Raw genomic sequence first — 23629 nt, 5'->3', positions numbered from 1 at the left:
AAAAGATAATTTTGACCAGCTCTAATTAACGAACCAATAAATGGAGGACAAAACTACATTTATTGATTATATCAATGGACTACAAGAGAAAACTTTGTAAATATAATTCTATAAATAATTAGAGTAAAATTCCATATTTATAGTGGAGTAATTATGGAATTAATAAATACGATTATTGGATTAAAGAGTTTAATTAATAATCTGGTTTATTGGAGCCTTGTATTACAGGTCAATAGTCCCTAGATCACCTCTGTCCTATATTGACAAGGGTAACGATGTCAAAAGAATAATTTGTAAAGAGGATGACTTAATTTCAAGGGAATTAATTTTCCAGGGCAAGGAAATAATTATGTAATAATTATAGGCAATTGATTAATTATGAATTAATTAATATTTAACTGCATAGTTTTTATTTTGAAAAACTATAGGTTAAAATTAATATTAGTCTTGTTTGGATTAATATATAGAGAGAATAATAAATATCTTATTTAGATTATGATATTTGTTTATTTAAAACTGATATTTTAAGATAATTTTAATTTTGAATTAACAGATATTTATGTTGGGATAAAAATATTGTCTTAAAAGTTGATTAAACAAACACATGAGAAAATTAGGGAAAACCCTAATATGTGGGGTGTCACACTCACTGTGCAATGAGTGTGGCACCACACACAGGGATTCCCCGATTCCTGGGATTTGAATTTTGAACTTCAAATTATTTGTTTAATCAGTTATTTAATTATTCATTTTTAAATTTGATTTAAATTAAATAATTAAATAGTTATAACATATCAATGTTAATTTGAATTCTATTTTTAATAAAATAAAGATTTATTAAATAGATTAATTATCTTTGTAAAAACTGATAGAGCGATACTTCAAAAGATGATTTTTTATGTGATTGAAAAGTAGACTCTCTCACTGAGACAGAAGCGATAGTTTTTCTAAACCAGAAAATTGCTCAATTCCTCTTCTCTCAATCAAACCTCTCTATATCTCATGTGTTGAGTTTATCTAGAGAGTCATTAATCAACCTTTTGAATCCTTCATGATCACACACGTCCTTGTGTGTTTGAGGATTGGTCTGGAAGATAAAGGTAAGAGCTTTCAGAACTTGGTTAGGAAGATCGTTGATTTTATACAAAAAGATTCGAGAACACTTGATAGGCTACAAAAGGTAATCTCTAATATGTTTGGGTGTGATTTAATATATATATATGTTTGTGTATATCTTGGCTGGTATTGATATATATTAAAAATGGTTCATTCCCTGATGCATATCTTTTGTTCTTTTAATACCAACAGTGAAGAAGTTGGCCGCCACAATAGCATACTTCACTCCCCCTTCCTAGTGAGGGCCTCAACTTCCGAGAAGCATCCATTAGGAACAAATTTAACTTCTCCATAAGTGGATACCTAGACTCTTCTTCGAGGAGTCTCTTAATCACATAATAGACCGGATGTTAACACGACCTTCTTCGCAAAATAAGGCTGCACTGATGGCATTCTTTGAGACCTCCATGTAGAGGAGGAAGGGTTATCTGAAAAACAGACTCTCACAGGATCGACATATTAGCCATATGAGCCTTCAGTTGTTGGAATGCCTGATTGCACTCCTTCGTCCATTCGAATCTTTGACCTCCTTGGAGGATGTTGAAGAATGGAATGCACTTATTCGTTGCCTTGGAGAAGAAGCGACCAAGCGTTGCTATCCTCCTAGTGAGGCTTTGTATGTCTTTATGCTTTTAGGGGGATGGCATTTCGACCAAGGCCTTGATCTTATCAGGATTTGCCTCTATGCCACGGGCACTAACTATGAAGCCCAAGAACTTCCCTAAGGCAACTCCAAAATTTCGCTTCTGTGGATTCAACTTCATCCTGAACTTGTGAACGACGGAGAAAACTTCTGCCAGATCTTTCATGTGGTCGGAAGTTTTCCTAGATTTTACCAGCATGTCATCTAGGTAAACCTCCATGTTCTAACCCAGCTGGTTCTTGAACATTTAGTTTACCAATCTTTGATAGATGGCGTCAATATTCTTGAGCTCGAAGGACATCACCTTATAGCAATATACCCATTTGTTCGTCCAGAAGCTGGTATACTCCTGATCAGCAACATGCATGGAAATCTTGTTATACCCCGAGTATGCGTCCATAAAGAACACAAGCTCGTACCTAGAGGTATCGTCAACCATCTAATAGATCTTAGGCAAAGGAAAGAAATCCTTTGGGCATGCTTTGTTGAGGTTAGAGTAATCTACACAGGTCCTCCAAGTATCATTCGGCTTGGGCACTAGGACCAGATTAGACACCCACTTCGGGTACTAAGCTTCTCGGATGAATCCATTCGGAAGGAGCTTGTCCACTTCCATCTTCAAAGCCAAACCTCGGGACGGGACGATTGTGCTCCTCTTTTTCTATAAAGGAGCAACGTTAGGATCGATGTTCATGGCATGAAATATGATGTTTGGATCAATGCTTGTCATGTCGGAGTGGGACCAGGCAAACACGTCTTGATTATCCTTGAGAAAACTTATTAATGTTGCTTGGACATCGTCCTTGAGATCTACCTTTGTTTTTCTATCTGGGACAGAGTCTTCAAAGAATACCTATTCCGTCTCTTCCATAGGCTCGATAGCCCTCTCTTCTTGAACTCTGGGGTCCAAATAATTAGAATCCCTTTCCTCTTGAACAACCTGGACCTCCATCTCCTCGAGAGGGGGCTGTTCGATGGCTGCCACAATCACCATCACAGAATTCTTAAGGGACACATTGTAGCCCTGCCTGGCCTCCTTCTGGTCCCCGTGGATTGTGCCTATGCCCGCCTCAATAGGGAATTTCATGCATTGGTAGCATATCAAGGTAACCGCTCCAAACTTTACAAGGGCCGGACGCCCCAGGATGTTGTACACAGAAGAGCAGTCCACAACCTAAAAATTATAGTATTTGATGGCCTGGCGAGGCTCATCTCAAGTGTCACTGGAAGTTTAATTTTGTCCGTTGGAATAAACCTTCCCTCGAGAACCTATAAAGAGTGGAGGTGCATGGGGACAGGTCGCCAATAGTATACCCAATCTTCTCGTAGGCTGACTTAAACAGGATGTCACTGAACTCCCATTGTCCACCAGGATCCCGACCACAATCTTGTTGGAAATTTGGCTATCGACTACCAAAATATCGTAGTGGGGAAAATGCACCCTCTGAGCATTGTCCTCAGATAAGGTGACGACTTGGTTAGTCATTCGGGGCCTCTGTGCTGGTAACAGGGTTAACGCTAGCACCTCATCATCATGGTTAAGGTCCCGCACATATAGATTCTGTTGGAAAAATAATTAGAGTACGAAGATGAATTGGCGTGATGGGCCCATTGTATACAACAATACAATTTTTCATCTCTCATATAAACAATTTATATGATCAAGAAAACATCCAGACATAAACATTAACATACAATATTATCAATCATGCAACATATATATATACAATATATTTATATATATCATATAAACAGATACGTAAATATTCAAGAACATGAGTGTTTACCTCTTGAAGCCTATCAAGTGTCCTTGAGTCTTTTCGTATATATTTCGATCTTCCTATCCAACGCTTTGAGTACTCAACCCATGATCTTTCGAAGTGTTCTTGTAATGACCCAACTACTCTAGACTTTTGGACCATTAACGAAAACTATACATAAACACTAATTCTTAATAACACTTACAAGTGATAAGATCATAACTTTATTAAAACTTTGAAAAAGACAAAGGTCAAACTTACATAAAATTTAAGTTGGAATATGGGATCCCATTGTTTTAAAACCAAAACATGACATAATGATAATTTAAAAAGAGATTACATAATAAAATGCGAAAAAATACATATAAAAACCATAAGAGCAAAAACTACATCCTCGAATCGAAACTCTCGGCTCTTTGAATCCATTCCGCCTCAATACACATTCCCCAAGCTGCCAAGAACCTTACCCGCCACTAACACTATTTTCCTGCACATATAAACAAAAAGGAATGAGCCTAACGCCCAGCAAGGAAAATCTAACATATAGTCATACACATAGAAATTCATAATGCAACATAAAAACATACCATAAGACTTATGTCACATACATACTATAATGGCCATTATTACTTGGGGTCCCATAAACTAAACAAGTCATATGCCCATTAGATTAGTGGGGTCTTGCTAGCTAAGCAAGTCATATGCCCATAATCTATTTGGGGCTTGTTAGTCATATAGGTCATATGCCCAAGTCTACAATCATACTTAACATAACATATTACATAACATAAAATCATAAGATAACATATAAAAGCATATAACACATAAATCCTATCCTATTTTCCTTACCAAAATAACCGGAATATGGGAACTGATTTGGGACCTTGGAACACTCCTAAAAACCATTTATAATATGGTGAGTTTATTGAAGAAAATGGATGAAAGTGAAGAAGGAACTATACTATCAAAATATACTTACCAAAAACTTATGTGCTTAAGAACTTGGATTTCCTAACCAAGAATAAGAATAAGGTTAGAATAAGTAGAAGACTATGAGAATTTTAAAGAACATAATACAGAAATGGACTAGAGTTTGGAAATACCTTGAAGACTTATATCACCAATCTAAACCTTGAACCGAAATGTGAATAAACCTTACTTCCCCAAGTGTTTGATAAGCTTATAATGGTCAAGCTTATAATTCCCAACCCAAGTGTTTACACTCTCACACTCACCTAAAAACTTGTAGCCTCTGAACTTAGAGTAATAGATGAATAAATGGCTGGGTTCTAGGTCCTATTTATAGAGTTTAGGAATGAAAAGATCTTCATTTAACTTGAATAAAAAAATGGCTTTTTAAGTGAAAATAATTTGAATTATCGTTCAGCAGAGGCTGAAGACTCGTTCAAACAGATGTTGGACTCATCAAGAGGTTGAAGGTTTGAATGGAGAACGTTTTTGAAAACTTTCGAAATGTGCTGAGAGGGGCGATATATTGCCCCCTGTAGGCGATATATCGCCTGGGCCAGTATGCCCGAGGCAATCGTGCAACGTTTCTTGTTTTTCGTATCTTCGTGCTACGATATATCGCCCCCTATAGCTGCGATATATCGACATACGCTGATTATTTAAACATGAAATTACACATTTTTAGCTTAATTTAAATTGCGTAAACAGCCTTGACTAAGCCCTATAACGTTTTCAAAGCTGCTGACTGACCTTAGAGTATTCAAATTTTAACCTTAATAAATTTAATCCTCAAAATACTTAATCATTAATAAACCCATACATAACATGTGCTATTATCTAATTGGTTCTTATCTAAACCTTATAGTATAATAAATATTACCCTCAATATCATTCATATTAATCAAACCTTAGGTTAAAATTAATATTCCTAAACTATAGGTTAAACTTAGAAAATCTACAAGTACTACTATGAGTGTCCAAATAAATCCCGGTCTGAACCATAAATCCACAGTTATAGAGATAATACTATTATTACTATTATACTACTATCTAACTTAGCTAAGTAAAGTTCTTGGACTCTACAATTCTCCCCTGCTAAAAAGAATTTCGTCCTCGAAATTTACTTACCAAATAACTCCGGATACGTTTGAAGCTTTTCAAACTCTATGTACAAGATTGAGAGTTGAAAAAAATTGTAACATTGGAAAGATTGTACGAATAAGGAGTGACCATGGTAAGGATTTTGAAAATTCTGTTTATGATAAATATTGTAAATCGTTGGGAATTTTGCATGAATTTTCTGCTCCCAAAACCCCTGAACAAAATGGGGCAGTGGAACGGAAAAATCGTACCTTGCAGGAAACGGCCAGAGTTATGCTTAACAGCAAAAAACTCACAAAGAAATTGTGGGCAGAAGCTATTAATACAGCTTGTTACACAATTAATCGTGTTTTTCTGCGTCCAGGTACAAACAAAAGTCCTTATGAAATCTGGAAAGGTAGAAAACCCAATGTTAACTACTTTCATGTTTTTGGGAGTCTATGTTATATTCTTAGAGATTGTGAGAATCTGGGCAAATTTGATGCCAAGAGTGATATGGGAGTTTTTCTTGGTTATTCCACTAATAGTAGGGCTTATCGTGTCTATAATATGAGAACCCAAACTATTATGGAATCAGCTAATGTGGTTGTAGATGATTTAAAAGATTTTTCTGAGTACTCCCATGAGGAGGAAATTGACAGGCTCATTGATGTTCAACATCATAAAGAAATGGCGGATCTGACAGCACAGCCCTCGGAGGGGACAACAGCCACTGCTGACGTATCAAATGCCGATTCCGTCGAAACAACAACTGGGCAAACAGAGAAGGAAAATCCAGTTACTTCCTCTGACTCCGTTCAAAAAGAACCATCAACCAGAGTAAAAAAGAATCACCCTTCTGACCTGATTTTGGGAAATCTTGAAGAAAGTATGGTTACTCGAAAGATGTATGTAAATTTGGTTCAATTTGTTTGTTTTACTTCCACTTTGGAACCAAAAAAATGTGAATGAGGCCTTAAATGATGAATCATGGATCAATGCTATGCAAGAAGAGTTAGATCAATTCACAAGGAATGAGGTATGGATTCTTGTCCCTAGACCAAGTCATACCAATGTTATAGGGACAAAATCGATATTTAAAAATAAAACTGATGAATTTGGAACCATAATAAGAAATAAAGCTAGACTAGTTGCACAGGGGTACACTCAAGTTGAAGGAATTGATTTTTATGAGACATTTGCCCCTGTTACAAGACTTGAATCCATAAGATTACTACTAGCTATTTCATGTGTTCTTGGTTTTAAATTGTTCCAAATGGATGTAAAATCCGCCTTTTTAAATGGATTTTTGAATGAAGAAGCTTATGTGGAACAGCCCAAAGGGTTTGAGGATCCTTACAATCCTAATCATGTTTTTAAATTGCAAAAATCTTTGTATGGGCTGAAACAAGCCCCACGGGCTTAGTATAAGAGACTAACTCATTTTTTGGTCTCAAAGGGGTACAAGAGAGGGGGAGTAGACAAAACACTGTTCATAAAAAATGTTGATGAAAATATTATGGTAGCACAAATCTATGTTGATGATATAGGGTTTGGTTCTACTAATGATTCTCTAGTGCAGGAATTCGTGAAACAAATGCAGGAAGAGTTTGAGATGAGCATGGTAGGAGAACTCAATTTCTTCCTAGGACTTCAAGTGAAGCAGTCTGATGAAGGAATTTTCATTTCACAAAGCAAGTATGCAAGAAGTTTAGTGAAAAGATTTGGACTCGATGCATCTAAACCTGCTAAAATTCCCATGGGTACTACGGTCAAATTGACTAAAGATGAAAATGGGAAGAAAGTTGATCCAACTCTTTACAGGAGTATGATTGGGAGTCTCCTTTACATAACTACAAGTCGCCCTGACATAAGTTACAGTGTTGGAGTGTGTGCTCGTTTCCAAGGGAACCCCATGGAGTCTCATGTGACTGCTGTAAAAAGAATTATTCGTTACATCAATAATACTCTTGATTTAGGCATTTGATACTCCAAAGAAACAAATTCTAACCTTGTGTGTTATAGTGATGCAGATTGGGCAGGAAACACTGATGATCGAAAAAGCACAAGTGGTGGTTGTTTTTACTTAGGAAACAATTTGGTCTCCTGGCATAGTAAAAATAAAAAATCCATCTCCTTGTCAACAACCGAAGCTGAGTACATTGCTGCTGGAAGTTGTTGTACTCAACTTTTGTGGATGAAACAAATGTTGGCAGACTATGGGTTTGATGTTAAAACTTTAACCATTTTTTGTGATAATACAAGTGCTATTAATATCTCCAAAAATCCTGTTTAGCACTCTCGCACCAAACATATTGACATTCGTCATCATTTTATTAGGGAACTTGTTGAGAACAAAACATTGATTTTAGAATATGTTGAGACTAACAAAAAAATTGCAGATATTTTTACTAAAGCCTTAGACACGGCCAGATTTGATTCCCTCAGGAAATCCTTGGGGGTTTGTTTTATTTGAAATTGCCAAAAAATTGATTATCTTGCCTTGCATATGTGTTTTCGTAAATCTCTTGTCCTGATTGGAAGAAATTTGATGAGCATATTTTTTTTGTATTTTAGAAAATGATCGTTATAAGTCATATACTTTGTTGGAATAAAAAACCATATTTGAAAAAAATATAGACCATCCAATTCATATTTAATCAAATCATTATCATTGTATGAGCATTCCTAATCCAGTTTCTTTTTCAAGCTCCATTTTGGAAAAGAGCTACCTATACTGATGTGTGAAAGCCGACACTGAGTAAGTTGGTACCAGGTAATTAGTAATTATATTGGAGGATACTCTACCAGCGTAAAGGGCTACCATCAGTATAAGAGTTATAGCCTCCATTACGGTTACAATTTGAAAAAGGCTAAAATTGCCAAATATGGGCAATGACCCTAGCTTTAAAAGGCCAAAAAGAAATGCCAAATTGATTACACATGCACACACACATGCTTGTTGACTAGACTGTGTAAGATGGCTGTAAGACTCATACATATAATGAATTGATTCAAATATGTTTTGTGATTGGTATATTTTTCGAATTATGGTCTCTTAGTATTTGATTTATAACTCATTTCTCTAATTTGTGAAAAATATGGTTATCTTGTTTCTTTTGAACAGGACTTGGCGTTTACATGGACACATATGGTATGGAAATCTACACTCTTTTTTCGGCAATTTTGTAATAAAAAAAAGTGAAAAATAAAATCAGTTATCTACCGTGTACTTAAAAAAAAGGTTTGAAAAATTAATTGATGCAATTTAGTTGTTTTATCTCAATATATTCTAAAAATATTCAAAAAGTTTCCAATTGTGAAGTGTGAAAGAATTTGTTTTAAAAAGGATATATTTTGGCATTTATCACTTAAAATCCAGTTACTCATTTTTGGTTACCCATTTTTGAACTTGCCTCATTTGTGTACCGTATACTTTATATATTCGGATTCCCTTTGGTTGTTTTATAATCAGTGTTTTCTTGTTAAATCTCTTACATATAACCGAAGTGTTTAGGGTTTCTTTCTTTGTGTGTTTCACTTGTTTCTCTCTTAGCATCCATGAAGACTCGAGGCCGTGGTTCATCCTCCAAATCCGTGAAGTCTCAGCAGGAGACAATTCCTGAATCAGTTCCCTCTACCACTCCTTCGGTCCCAGCATCAATCCCTGTTGTCTCTCCTACTCCAGGCCGTCGTTCTAAAACCACAGCAAGAAAGAAGGCTCTTGCTCTTTCGGGTCTTATAAGTTCTTCAGTACTTGGTACTTCTAGCAAAGGAGTTACATTCCTGAATTTGGATGTTGAGCCAATCCCAGCCTCGGCGGTTTCACTCGCCTCTCCTGAAGGTCAAATAAAAGCCAAACCGGCCTTGGCAACTAGTCAGTCCAAATCTATTTCCACTGAAGCTATGTCTGATCCATCTGATCATGATTTGGAATCCTCACTATCTCCTGATGTGTTGACACCCAAGGCAAAGGGCAAACGTAAGACCAAAGTTGTTGGAACGAAGAAAGGGAAGAAGGCCAAAGTGGCTCAATCTAAAGGTACCAGCTCCATCTCTGATTCATCTCCTTTATCTTGTTTTAAAGTAAAGGCCAAAATCAATCCTCCTCCATGCACCTCATCGGAGGATGTCTCTCCCGAGACGGAAGACTCTCCGTCTGAGTTAGATCCTTCTTTGACCGAGCCAAATCCTAAAGTTCCTCTTGATGATTTGGCTGAGGAGACTGAATCTGAAGAAGACCCATCTGAAGCCTCTCCTGTTGCATCTGACCCAAAAGGCACCACTCCATTGGCATTTCCCGAATTGTCTTACAAACTTGCTAAGCAAAAAGGTGCTCCTGTCCGTACCTCAAGTTCTTTCAAAGCCCATTCTCTTACATTCTGTTTTAATGATAATGAAAAGAACATGCAATTTTATGACCATCGTCATTTTATTAGTGAGCGCAATTTTATTTTTGCTCCTCATCGTGTTTTTGGGGTATTACTTACTTTAGAGGAAAGAGGTTGGTTGCGATCCTTGTCTGGGTTTGATGGGTTTGTGCCTCGGGTTGTTAAAGAATTTTATGCAAATTTGAATGATGAGTTATTAGACCAATCTTCTTTTATGTTCCATAAATTTTATGTTAGTGGTCATTGGTATAAGTTTAGCCCATCTGAAATTGCTAAGGCCCTCAATCTCGTCCCTGTGGAGATTGATGATTCTATTGAATTTGCAAAGGACCAAGTTTTGTCTGAACTGGTTGGTCAGGCTATGGTGTGGGAACCAAGTACCTCTCTTCGAGTCACGGATCTCACTCATTATTATGGTGCTCTTTTCAAATTTGCTATGTTTAATTGGATGCCTACCACACATTCCTCCACCATCACTCAAGATATGGCATTCCTATTGTTCAAAATTGGTACTGGAGTCGCCATAGATCTTGGAGCTGTTATTTTTTACCAAATCATGTCTCTGAGTGGTGCCAAACGTAAGGGGCAACACTTGATGTTTCCACAGGTCATTTACAAACTTTTGGACTATCAACGTCCTCTAAAGAAGTCTCATGAGACCTTTCTTCTCCCTTGGTTGGTCCCACCTATACTGTCAAAGATGATCATGCTCCATCCATAGCTCGGAAAGTCAAAGGAATTACTCTTGCTGGTCCTGCTTCTGGCAATGTTGTGCTCGACTCTCCTGCTGTCCCGACTGATCTTGCTGTTGTCCAGACAGGGATTACAAATCTTTCTGACCGGATCTCTTTAATGGAGGAGACTCAGCGCAAAATTCTTGCTTCATTGACCATTCTCAATGCATCCAACTTTCCTTCCCCATGATGATCCCAGTACCTTTGATCTATTTTACTTTTGTTAGTTGTAAAAGAACACTTAATGTGTCTTTCTTTTGGTTTCATTTACTTGTTCTTTGGCATTTTTTCAGACAATGAGGGGGAGAATAACTCTATTTTTTTGGCACTTTGATTATGTTGACCTACTGTTTCATATTGTTCTTTGTTAACTGTGCTTTGGTTATCTATCACAGGGGGAGTCATTTTTTTATCATTTTGTGACTCTTATGTTTTTTTAGCACCTACTTGTGATTTGCAGGGATCTTTTAAAAATAGATATTCCTTGTCTATAAAATTGCCAAAGGGGGAGATTGTAAATCCTATAATTGGCATTTTTATAGAAATATCTTTTTCTTAAATGATAAATTGGTTGATTTAGTTGTTTCCCTTTATTATAATTTTCTGAAATGCTTGTTTCCCTTTATTATAATTTTCGGAATTGTTTGGTTTCCCTTATTACAATTTTTGGAAATCCACTTTCCCTTTTTGTGAATTTTGGAGAATAATATGCTTCCTTATTTAGCCTATATTGTCTCATTTTGTTTATAAAGGGAAAAAGTATATTGCAAATATTCGGTACTTACCCAAAGTTGTTTTTGGATTATTTGCTTATATATTTTCGTGCAGCTCAAGGTTTGCAATCAGGAAACTGGTTCTTAATGTCATTAATTGTTGTTTCCTTTTTGAGCTTGTTTTTTATCCGACACAGGCCTGAGTTGTCCCCACCGATTTCACATCTGTCAGATCATCATCTTCTAAATAAGGCAACTCTTCGACAATCAAGAATTACTTCTATGATTCTTGCCTTTATTAGAAGAATTCTTTCTCAGTCTTTGTGAACACGAAAAATGACTCTATAAATAGAGCTCTAAAGGCAGTGAGTAAAGTGAACTCTTTGGTGCATTATTCGTGAGCTTTATTGTAATATTTGTGAGAGTTCCTCTTTGTATTCAAGATCATAAGTATTCACGTGATCTTGTAGAAATATGTGTGTTTAGTTTTTAGTGGTGAGTTTATATCATGTTCATGAGTGAATACACATTGTAATTTGAACACAACGTTTATAGTCTTCGGGAGAAGATTTTTACAAGCCTTGCGTCGGGAGGATGCAAGCACTCGCTGGCCATTGAAGGGAGTTCAAGTGGTTGAGCGTTTCAATCAAAATCAGATTAGTGAAGAGAAGTACAACAAAGTTGCGGCAAATCTCAAGAGGGAGTCTTGTTTTGTTTAAGTAAATGTTTTTGTACTTGTGATTCTTTATTAATTGGTTTTATTCTCTGGGCGTGGCCCCAAGGAGTAGGTTATCCGAAAGAGTTTCTGAACCTTGTAAAAATTCGTTGTGTTCTTTATTGTTTTGCACTGTCTTTTTATTGTGTTCAGTTTCTGTCGTGACAAGTTTGGTTTCTGTCCCGACAGAACTGTAATCTGTGTAAACAGTTAATTACCATTCCGCACTTTAATTAATTTACTTGGTTTAATTAATTTGGTAATTATTAAAAACGGAATTTCAATAATCATGCTTCATTAAAGTAGCATTGAAGATATACAAACTCTTTTGTAATATTTTATGATTATTAAACGGTTTCACTAAATGACTTCATGGAAAATTTTTAATTTATTCACATAACCACTTATGAATCCCAAGTTCTAAATCTTTGATGTTGTACAATCAAACATGTGCAGAGTATAACAAGTGTTAAAATTATAGAAATAATAAAGACGATAATGATCACTCATTATTTATTTAATCTTATCTAATATGATTATATTCCATTTTCAAAATACTAATTTTGCTTAGCATTCTAGTTGTATGTGAGTTGGGTTTGAATTCTAAGTTCACATGCAAATTACTTGAATTCCAAATTCGAGTTTAGACTTCTTTTTTATCAGATCAAACAAGTGTCTAAGTGACTTTACTTTGAATGTTGCACGAAAATTTCTAGAAATTTTCTTTGCATTCAATCAAAGTTAAACATATCTAAAATAAATGTCAATCAATATTGACTTACTATTTATTTATTTTATCTTTGAACATTAAAATGTTCAACATACGTCTCTATGTATTAGCTAAACGATTATGTGATTTTTGAGCCTTTATAAGAGAAATGTATTTTTGTTAACTTTATTTAACAGACTATATAAACACGGAGAGAACCAATGAATGGTTCCAATAAAAGACTGTCTTTGATTTATTTTATGTGTCTAATTAATTACAAGTCAATCTAAAAAATAATTCACATATATGTTTCACTTAATTATAGTTGGAATAAGATGTCTTAATTATTAAATCTATGATGTGCACAATAATGAATCATTCATAATTATCATTTATACTCATTGATGAAATATGTGGAATAAGTATATTTCAAAAATAAGAACTGGATTTATTATTCACAAGAAATATTAAACTTGTTCACTCATCAAATAAATGAATCTAAAAACATAGTTTCTAGAAAGAATTCTAGAACTAATTTAAAGAAAGAACTTATTAATTTCTTTCATAAGGAAAATCAACTATTTCAAAATGACAAAAATTTAAATTGTTTTAAACTAAACAAAATCAATTTCTAAACTAATCTTTGCAACTACTCTTTTTCTCAAAAAATTTATGCATCCCTGAAGACAAGAACATATGAAAAATAATATTAGTAGCATAATTTTGAATCAACCATTCTAAATATTGAAGAAGAGTTTTTGAGTAAATCGAATTTACGCTGTATGTAAATAATTGAGCATGTGCTATAGCATCATCGTTTATCATGGCCCACATCTCGTATGCAGTTTCAATAACCATATATCTTTATTTAATGTCGCCATGCATGATCGATAACATGCATTGACATGCCAGGTGATTCAATCTCACCCATTCACCATATTTTTCATGTTCATCAACGCTGGATGAAAAACTTGGAACCTCTGGTGGTAGATCATAGATCACTCCATACAAGTTTTGTGTTCCGAAGACAATGTGAATCCCTTCGTACCATCTTCTTATGTGGTTAAGATTAAATTGAATCATTTCCAAGAGTTTGTCAATGAGGCATGTTTGATTTCCCATGGTTTCAAGTATATGATCAGGATTAAGATAATTAAACATTATTGCTAGAAATAAATAAATAAAATATAATGAATTAAAACATATAATAAATACCATATTTTTCTGATTGGCTTCTTTGGATGGTTGGGAGACCTAGAGGGCTTCTTCAAAGGATAGTTGCTGCTGTACTTGCTGCAGCAGTTTATTATATTTAACTCAATAGGAACTCTTGTATTTTTTACCATTCTTCCTTGTCTGTTCCAAAAATTGATTCCTTGATTATAATGTGTTTAAAAGCTAGAATGTTAAGCTTTGTTAGTCAGAACTTTAAGGCCAATGAGAGGCGAATGATTGATTTCATTCAGCAGTTGTAATTTTCTTTTGTTTTTGCTCGGTGTGAGCTGGTGGTTGTAAGTTTGTTTTGTTCAATATATTTATCATTCTTGATAAAAAAAAAAACCATATTTTATTTGGAAAAGTAAACATGAGGCATTAATGCAACATATAAAAACACATAAAATATATACTAATACACGATAAATTAATTTGAAAATTAATGGACCGCCTTGAGATAGGTCAAACTAACTCCAAATTAATTTTGAGACAAATCTCAATTTCATAAGTGAAAACTTAAAAATGTTTTTTTTCTCTTTTGACTTATGAACTACTGCTAGTTCGGTCAAGATGCACTAGTCATGCTCGAAAGGCTAGATACACCTTTGGAGTGTAACCCATTATTTTCAATCAATGACTTAACTCAAGAGTGTGCCTTAAGGTCAGTCAAACTTGAAATACATTACTAATAACATTTTTATAAGAGAAGTCAACCTTGAGATAAAATAACCATATTCAGAAGTATTTCCTTAGGGAGGCCGCAAACGGAGGCGAGACGAGGCCCGTCCTATGCCTCTCGGTGTTCAACCAATAATGGAGACCATGAGACTTATTGTCATAACTCCTTCTCCCACTCACTATTTTGGAAAAGTGTGTTTTTCACAAAATCAATATTTTGTTTAATTTAGTTGTAAAAATAAATTTAATTATTTTTACCAAATGATATTCTAATAATTACTAATCCAATTAGCAAAACAAAACAAATTGTGCCCTTAATTCAATTCTAATTTTTCTTTAATTAAGAGAATATAGTTTTTTATTTTAATAAAATATTTTTCATTAAAATAACAAATTAAACAACTTTAATTTTGATTTACCATCTTAACTAATTAAGACTAAATTTATTATTATATGATTTATCATATATAAACATGCAACAAAAATTATAGGACGTTCCTAATAGCATGTAAACTTAATGCATGCTAATTGCATACTGTGTGTGCATATGAATGACATGTTATAATGCATGACAAAATATTAAACACTTTAATCACATTCAAACATTTATAATAAGTAAATAAAAGCAGGTGTGGCTACTTTTGAGTATTTCTAGAAAAATTACAACACTTGCAAAAAATACATGAAAATGTAATTTAGACTATTAAAGGCCTGATGAAGAGCTCTTTGATCTTGAACCTTAAGGTGCAGTCTTGTTGAGCCAATGCCACCATTTTCCATATCCATTTTTAATTATATATATTTTTTAATTATTTTAAACAAACTTTTAAAATAATTAAACTTTGAGTTTTATCACCCAAAAAGTTTCTAAGGCCATATTTGAATTTGGGTAATTTAATTAAAAAATAAAATAAATTAAACAATTTAATTTTAATAAATTAAAATTCAAGGTAATTTTAATTTTGGATATTTAAATGAAAACAATTTTAATTATGGAAGATAACAATTAAAACATTTTTAATTAAGGAAAATAATCATTATTATTTCAAATTAAATTAAAGAAATTTCAAAATTAAAACTATTTTTAATTCACTTTCTGATTTTTAATTAAATAAATAATTAAAACAATTATGGTAACTACACATTAGGGTTTGTAAGAAATAAACCCTAGGTGTGTACCAAGTGGTGTGGCGGCAGCAAGAAGGTCCGACGTGGGTGAGGCCATGGTTGGGACCTAATGTTAGAGAATATATGTTATTGCCTCAATGGAAAAAGTAAGATAATACAACTCTATGCAAAATATTACAAATAAATAATGATTGATTAAAAAGAGTGTTACAACTCTATAACTGAAAATACAAACAAACAAAGAAAGGAAGAGGAAGAAGGAGAAGAAGAGAATGGTGAAAGATACAACTCTAAACAAAATATTACAAGTAAAGGAAAGGTGTTTGAAACAAAAGAAAAGAAGATTACAACTCTAAACAAAAGTTACAAGTAAATAGAAAATGAAAATAAGAAGAATAGAAATAGAGAAAATGCAAGAACAAAATAATAGTAAACTCTCACTTACACAACATAAGTGAAGAGGGTTGGGGATCACCAACTTGAACAAGGTTTAAAATTTTTGTCCAAAAGCTTATTTCTCCTACTCAAACACTAAGGGATCTCTCACAGATTTTCGAAAATGCTTTCTGGAATAATCAAGACTCAAGGTGTATTTTCCAGCCAATTGCTTTGTGGATGGAAAATGGTGTGTCTTACAAGTGAGCATTAGGCTCCTATTTATAGAGTTTGAGATACCCCTTTGAATTTCAAATTCCACCAACTTCCATGACTGTTACCAATAATTAATTAGATTATTATGGAATTAAAAATGATATTTGAGAGTTATTTGCGTTTTTGGAACCGTTCAACACATTTGGCAAAAACTAAAAATTTGGCCTGAAATGCACCTCTGGCCGCGACCACTACTCTCTATCCCCAGGCCGCAGCTAGGGAATGATAGTGGCCGCGACCACAGCTTGTTTTCAGCACAAATTTGACATTTTTCCAAAACGTTCCATAACGTCCCAAATCCTTTCCCACATGATTTTGTAACCTCCAAACACCTATTGGGAGTTAAAAACATGTCTCCAACAGCCATATTTCATCATGGATTTGTGAAATCCAATCTCAAATGTGTAACATATAATATACACATTATTGGGTAATATTTGGGAGTTACAAATTTGTAACTGATTTTGTAACTCCAAAATATGTCACATTTGGGCACACACATGTGTCCAATTTTGTGACTCTCAATAATATGTTACAAGGTGTGACAAATCACATTTGTGTGACAAATCACATTTTGTCACATTATTTAATCTAATATTATATTATATGAAATAATATAACATTATTTTGTAACTCCAAAATATGTCACATTTGGGCACACACATGTGTCCAATTTTGTGACTCTCAATAATATGTTACAAGGTGTGACAAATCGTATTTGTGTGAAAAATTACATTTTGTCACATTATTTAATCTAATATTATATTATATGAAATAATATAACATTTCCCCCACTAGATTAAATAATCATTTTTTGTAACATTTATTTAATCAATCAAACATTATATTAAAATATAATACCTAGCGTGGGCACAGCTAGGAGCAGGGGCGCGCGACAGGCGTGCGTGGCTATCGCAGGGGCGCAGGTTGGCGCAGGCCGGCGCGAGCTGGTTGCAGCCAGGGGCACAGGCAGGCGCAGTGGGGGGCGCGGGCATGCGCGCAAGCAGGCGCGCAAGAGCATGGACTGGCTCGGGCTCGGGCCTACTCTTGAATTTTACCCAGAATTTTTAAAAGAAAAATTACAAAATTCCTATGCCCCAAAATGACTTACATATTTCATCTATAAATTTTAAGAACAACTCCTAAACACAAATGCACAATTATTAAACAACCTTTAAGAATCTATCGTCATGAAAATAAACATCCATCCATTCAAACATATATCATATATAATATAAAAATGCACATAATCCCACACAATAATTAATAATAAGTATAAATTAATGACCCGCCCTGGTACCAATTGTTGAAAAAACAATCAGAGTACACATGAGAATTGGCGTGGTGGGCCCATTGTATACAACAATAAAATTTTCTATCTCTCATTTAAACAATTTATATGATCAAGAAAACATCCAGATATAAACATTTACAATATTATTAATCATACAGCATATATATATACAATATATTTATATATATATATCATATAAACATATACATAAATATTCAAGAACATGAGTGTTTACCTCTTGAAGCCTATCAAGTGTCCTTGAGTCTTTTTGTATATATTTCGATCTTCCTATCCAATGCTTTGAGTACTCAACCCACGATCTTTCGGAGTGTTCTCTACACCTCAAGATGTATGTGGGCACATAGAGAACATGTGTTTGTAATTTAGGAATCACAAGTATTTTTCAACACATGAGAGCTTGAATTATGGTATGAGAAATGTTACAATAAAGAAGAAGAAGACAATTTTTTTGTGTGACAAAAAATTATAAGAACTATTCTCTTGTATATATATGATTTTTTTTCTCTTTGTCTCTTCTTATTATTCTATATCATATATATAAAGATTATTTTATTACCTTATTATTCATAATAATAATAATAATAGTAATAATAATATATTAATAATATCATAATGATGATAAGAATTGATTTAGGTAAAATCTTTGAAAATATCTATTTTTAAATTATTAATTAATTAAATAAAGTAAAGTAAAAACAACACTGATACAATATCAGTGCAGTGCCACACGCATGGCACAGTCCTTGGACTGTGTCATGTGTCAACTGCTATTTTTCTTTTTCAGGGATATTGCATTTTTCTTTTATTTATTTATTTTTAACTAAAATCAATCTTCCACAAAATAAGATATTTATCTTTTTAAGGAAAATATGACAACCATATTTCAAAATTCAAATCGATGATCATCATCTTTTAAAATTCAATAAATCAAAAACTATTTTCTGACTTACCAATTTTATTTTCTCCCACTCAAATAAAATAATTAATTTAAAATTTTTATTTATTATATGAATGTCGAAAATTATATATATTTAAATTAATAAACATATTTTTAAAAAATTTAACAATTAATTCCAAATTAATTATTTAACCTCAATTATCACATTATTGTATACTTGACCCAAATAATAAAATTCTTCTCAAATTTCCAAATTACAGTTTTACCCTTGCATCAACTCTTACTTTGATATGATGTTGATAGAGCCACCCTGTGGAGGTCCATGGACTATCTGTTGCTATGGGACCGAAAACACTTGGACCAGGGGTCGAGGAACCACCTGCTGATGAGGTAATTCTGCAGTCGAAGGCTGAGCTGGACGGGTGGCAGTCCTAGCATACTGGTGGATGTGCCCCAGTTTGATGAGACTTTCAATCTCATCTCTAAGTTGCCTGCACTCGTTGGTGTGGTGCCCCACATCATTGTGAAACCTGCAGAACTTGGTGGAATCTTTCTTCTCCTGACCCCTCCGCATGGGCGGCGATTTTTGATAGTGGACATGCTACTCAGTGGCCAGGAAAATATACTCTTGAGTATCCACCAGGTCCGTGTTCTCATAGTACTATGGAGCGTATTTTACGTCATGAGCTTCTCCAGCTCTCTTGGGCATCTTGACCTTGCCTTTCCCCCTGCATTTACTCTTGCTGGGGGTCTCACTGGGTGCTGTAGACTGGGTCGGAGCTGCGATTCCAACTCTGAATGTAGGATGAAATGCACTATATCCAGTGGGAGCTACTCCATAGCCTGTCGGGGCAGCACTAAAACCAATATTTGGCACAGCTTTGAGACCAGCTGGTTGGGTAGCAGGGCTGAACTTTCATTAATTACAAATATTCCCCAATTATTTGGGGAGTTAATTGCTATTTACCCCCCACTGAATGTTCTAATAAATACTGTTGGCCCGTGCGTATCGTAGGGGCCAAATTTGTAGGTTGCAGCCCATCAACTTTACAGGAGACATGCTTTTGACACTGTCAAGGGGCGGCTGTACATTTTCCCGTGTCAAGCGACATTGTGGAAAATATCAATTGTCGAGTGTACGAACTTGGCGCCATTACTCGAGGTGCCCAAAATGTTGTCAAACAATCTTGTGGTGGCCCAAGGCTACAGTGATGGACACCTGGCGCTTTCTCTAGGCCTAAGGACAAAGCTCCTAGACCTGGAGGACTATCGGATCAAGAAGACGGGAGGACCCCTAGGTTAGTCCTCGGAGGTCCTCACTTAGAGACATCCACTCCTAAAACAGGGTACTCGGCTTGCTGGGAGGATACTACACTCTAAGGAGCTCTGGGTGAGCTTTTCAGAGCTTCATTATCCACGCGAGGAGCCTAATTACTTCTATAATGAATTGCACCACGTGTCCAATGATGAAATCACAAACAACAGTAATTAAGTTAGGAATATTTATTATTATGGGTGTAAATACTACAGTAAAAACTAGATGGCTTGGTACACAATATAAATAATACGTTAAACTAATAAAAAAAATAGAAAATTAACAATTTAATGAGATTTCAGACCATGTGTTTTACAAAAGTTATCGATCGGACCCTCTGTTTTGTTAAATGACAATTCAAACCATGTGTTTTGCAAAATGGAACAAAATAATACTCTGAGCCTAATTTGGTCAAACTATTTTTTACCAAAATGCACTCATATTTTACTAACAAGTTAATTTAGTAATATAAAAAAAACCAAATAAATTGAATTAAAAATTTAAAAACAATATTTTTAATTATCAAATACATTTAAATGAATTAAAATGTAAAAATAATTTTAATGGATAAAAATAAAAATTAATCATAATCTTGAATTTGAAAACTTAAATGTAAATCAAATAAACAAAAACATAACAAAAATTAAAACTAATTTAACATATTAAAAAAATGTGAATTTTTTTACTCTTTCCACCTCTTCATCTTCTTCTTCCTCCTCATCGTTCAACCTCATTCTTCTTCTCCTTCTTCTTCCCTTATCTTCCAGGTAGATCGTTGGAGCTCAGAGCACTTCAAGCCGAGACGACGACAAAGCCTCTTCCGTGTAGTGTGACCTCTCACGGGCTAGCTGGTAGTGGAGGAATCGATTGGGTGACAATGGAAGGCTTCAAATTTCTAGACAATGGTGGGGCTTCATTTCTGGCGTGGGCGACAGATGGGGCTTCAGATCTGGCATGGGTGACTAACGAGGGTTCTGATCTGTAGATCTGGGCTGGAGGAGGCAAGGTGGGTAACAAGCGGAGGCTCAGTCAAGGAAGACGCCATTAGCGAAGGGCAGAGAATTTCTTCTGTAACCTACAGTTTTTTAGTGTCTTGAGTTCTTTTTTTTTATATCTTCTCAGAAAAAAATTGATGTTCATGAAATTTCCAGTCGAGGAGGATGTCATTGTCAATGGTAGAGTATTTTCATGCTTATTGATGTTTTGATGTTCATCGTCCAAGTTTTTGTGTCTTTGGATTTGTTTAGAAATTTTTATTTGTAAATATAAAAATGAAGAAGATGAGCAGTACATGAATTTTGGAGATTTTTTCATAATGAATATCAAAAGTATAATATGGACTATTTAGGGTTCAATTTTTTGGTATAATGACGAGGAAGAGTATATCTAATAATGGTGTATGAGTTTGAATTTTTCGATTGAAGTTGTTGCATTATTGATGTTGAATATGGATTGGAAAGATGAACTCAAGAATATGTTATGATGAATTTATAGGTTTCAATGATGAAAAACGTGTTTTGTTTTAATTATTTTGTTTGATTTTGATTTTGATTTTGATTGATGTTATAAGTTGATGATTAAATTTAGGTATTAAGTTTAGTGTTTTTTATTCGATATAATAATTTTAAGGTTTTAATTCATTAAAATATATTTATTTTTATAATTTTATAATAATTTTTAATTTATTAAATTAACTTATTTATAAAACTAGGGGTATTTTGGACATACTGAAAAAAATTGGCCAAAATTGGACTCAGAGTATTAATTTGTTTCATTTTGCAAAGCGCAGGGTCCAAGTTATCATTTAACAAAATACAAACTCCAATTGATAACTTTTGCAAAACACAATATCCAATATCCAAAGTGGTATACTCCATGTTTAAAGGCTCAAGTCTTATTATATATGTGTGTGGTTAAATAGATCCTAGGACATGCTATATTGATCAACTTGAATCAAATTCTTCCATAATGTCTATTCTAAACATAGTTATGAAACTCTTGTGTTGAAGTCAAACTGATAAAACCATTTAATCGGTTCTAGAGTTTCAACCCTAACCCTAGTACAAGGAACATAAATCTACAAGAAGTATAAAATCAACATAAAATATACCAACACAATAATATTTTGACATTAGAAAAAGATACAAGTATGTTAGGAATAAACAAAGTATGAAATTAATAATAATATTTTGGTTGATACATCACGGCCCATTGAATATCATCATTGTGCACAATTCTACCTAAATTATAAAGTTAGATTTTGGGAAAATTACGCATATCACGGTGATTTAAAAAAAAATTGATTTTTACGGTAATTAAAAATAATTACATTATTACGGTTATCCAACTTTTTTTGTCATTTGTAGTTGATATATTTGACACAACCTTCTTCAATTCTACCACAGTCCCACGCCAGAGGTTTCAAATTATTAGCATTTCCCTTCACCTTTTATATCTGTCAGTTCAAAATTCATATAGATATATTCTAACATATACATGCATCGTTTATATATATATCTAGGTAGATATAGATCCTATTCATACATGTACATATACATAGAGCTTTAGGTGCAAGTTTTTAATGTATTGTTGAGATCAATATTCTCGTCTCAAAACAAGTTTTTAAAAAATTATTTTTGTAATAATCATGTTAAATAAATTTATAAATATTTATGTAAATGTAAGTTACAAAAATATACGTTTAAGTTGTGAAATTAGTTTTGTAAATTGTTGTTACAAAAATATAAAACTTGTTTAAAAAAAATGTTGTATTTCACCACTATATTCAATAAAGTGTTTTATAAATAATAAATATCTTAAATTTATATTTTTAAGTTGTATAGCATAAATATGATGGTTCATGTAATTTTTTGGTACAATATTGTAACAATATGGAAAGTATAATATTTTTATGTATATTTTGTTTATGATTCTTAACTGTAAAATATTTTTGTAAATATTAGTTACAAAAATATATTTCTTAGTTGTAAAATTAAATTTGTAAACTATTGTTACAAAATTAAAAATTTGGTTACGAATTTGTTTGTAAGTTTTATCTACGAAAAAAAAAAATCTACAATTCTATTACTGATTTTGTAAATATTATTTATAAACATATAACAGATATTTACAAGTTTGTAATAGATATTTACTAGTTTGTAAACGTTGATCACAAAAAATTATATTTTACAGCTTTTATTTATGATTTTGCCACTCCATATTTACGCTTTTGTCATTCCGTGTTTTTATCAAAAAATTCCGTATTTTTGTAATGTACCGTATTTTTCAGATTTTTTTTAACTTTTAATATATTTTTGTAGATTTCCCTTATATTTTTAGTCCAAAAACAAAAGTTTAGAGACCGATTGGCAAGATACTAAAATGTCAAAAACAGAAAACAATGTCGATTGATTGGTACTATTCATACAAATATTGTTATATATAAAGTAGAAAACTTTCACCAAAAGTCTCAATTAATGGCGTAAGCAAGAAATGAGAAACCAACATTGATTGATTAAGAGTTAAGAGGAATTAAAATGAGTTTTTACTTCTTTTTCTTTTGAGTGGTAATTAATAACTGAAACTGGAATTTTGTAAGT

This window comes from Humulus lupulus, chromosome X, assembly GCF_963169125.1.
Source record: "Humulus lupulus chromosome X, drHumLupu1.1, whole genome shotgun sequence".
In the NCBI taxonomy this organism is placed as follows: Eukaryota; Viridiplantae; Streptophyta; class Magnoliopsida; order Rosales; family Cannabaceae; genus Humulus; species Humulus lupulus.
The sequence above is the reverse complement of the archived record's forward strand: the minus strand, read 5'-3'. Positions refer to the sequence as shown.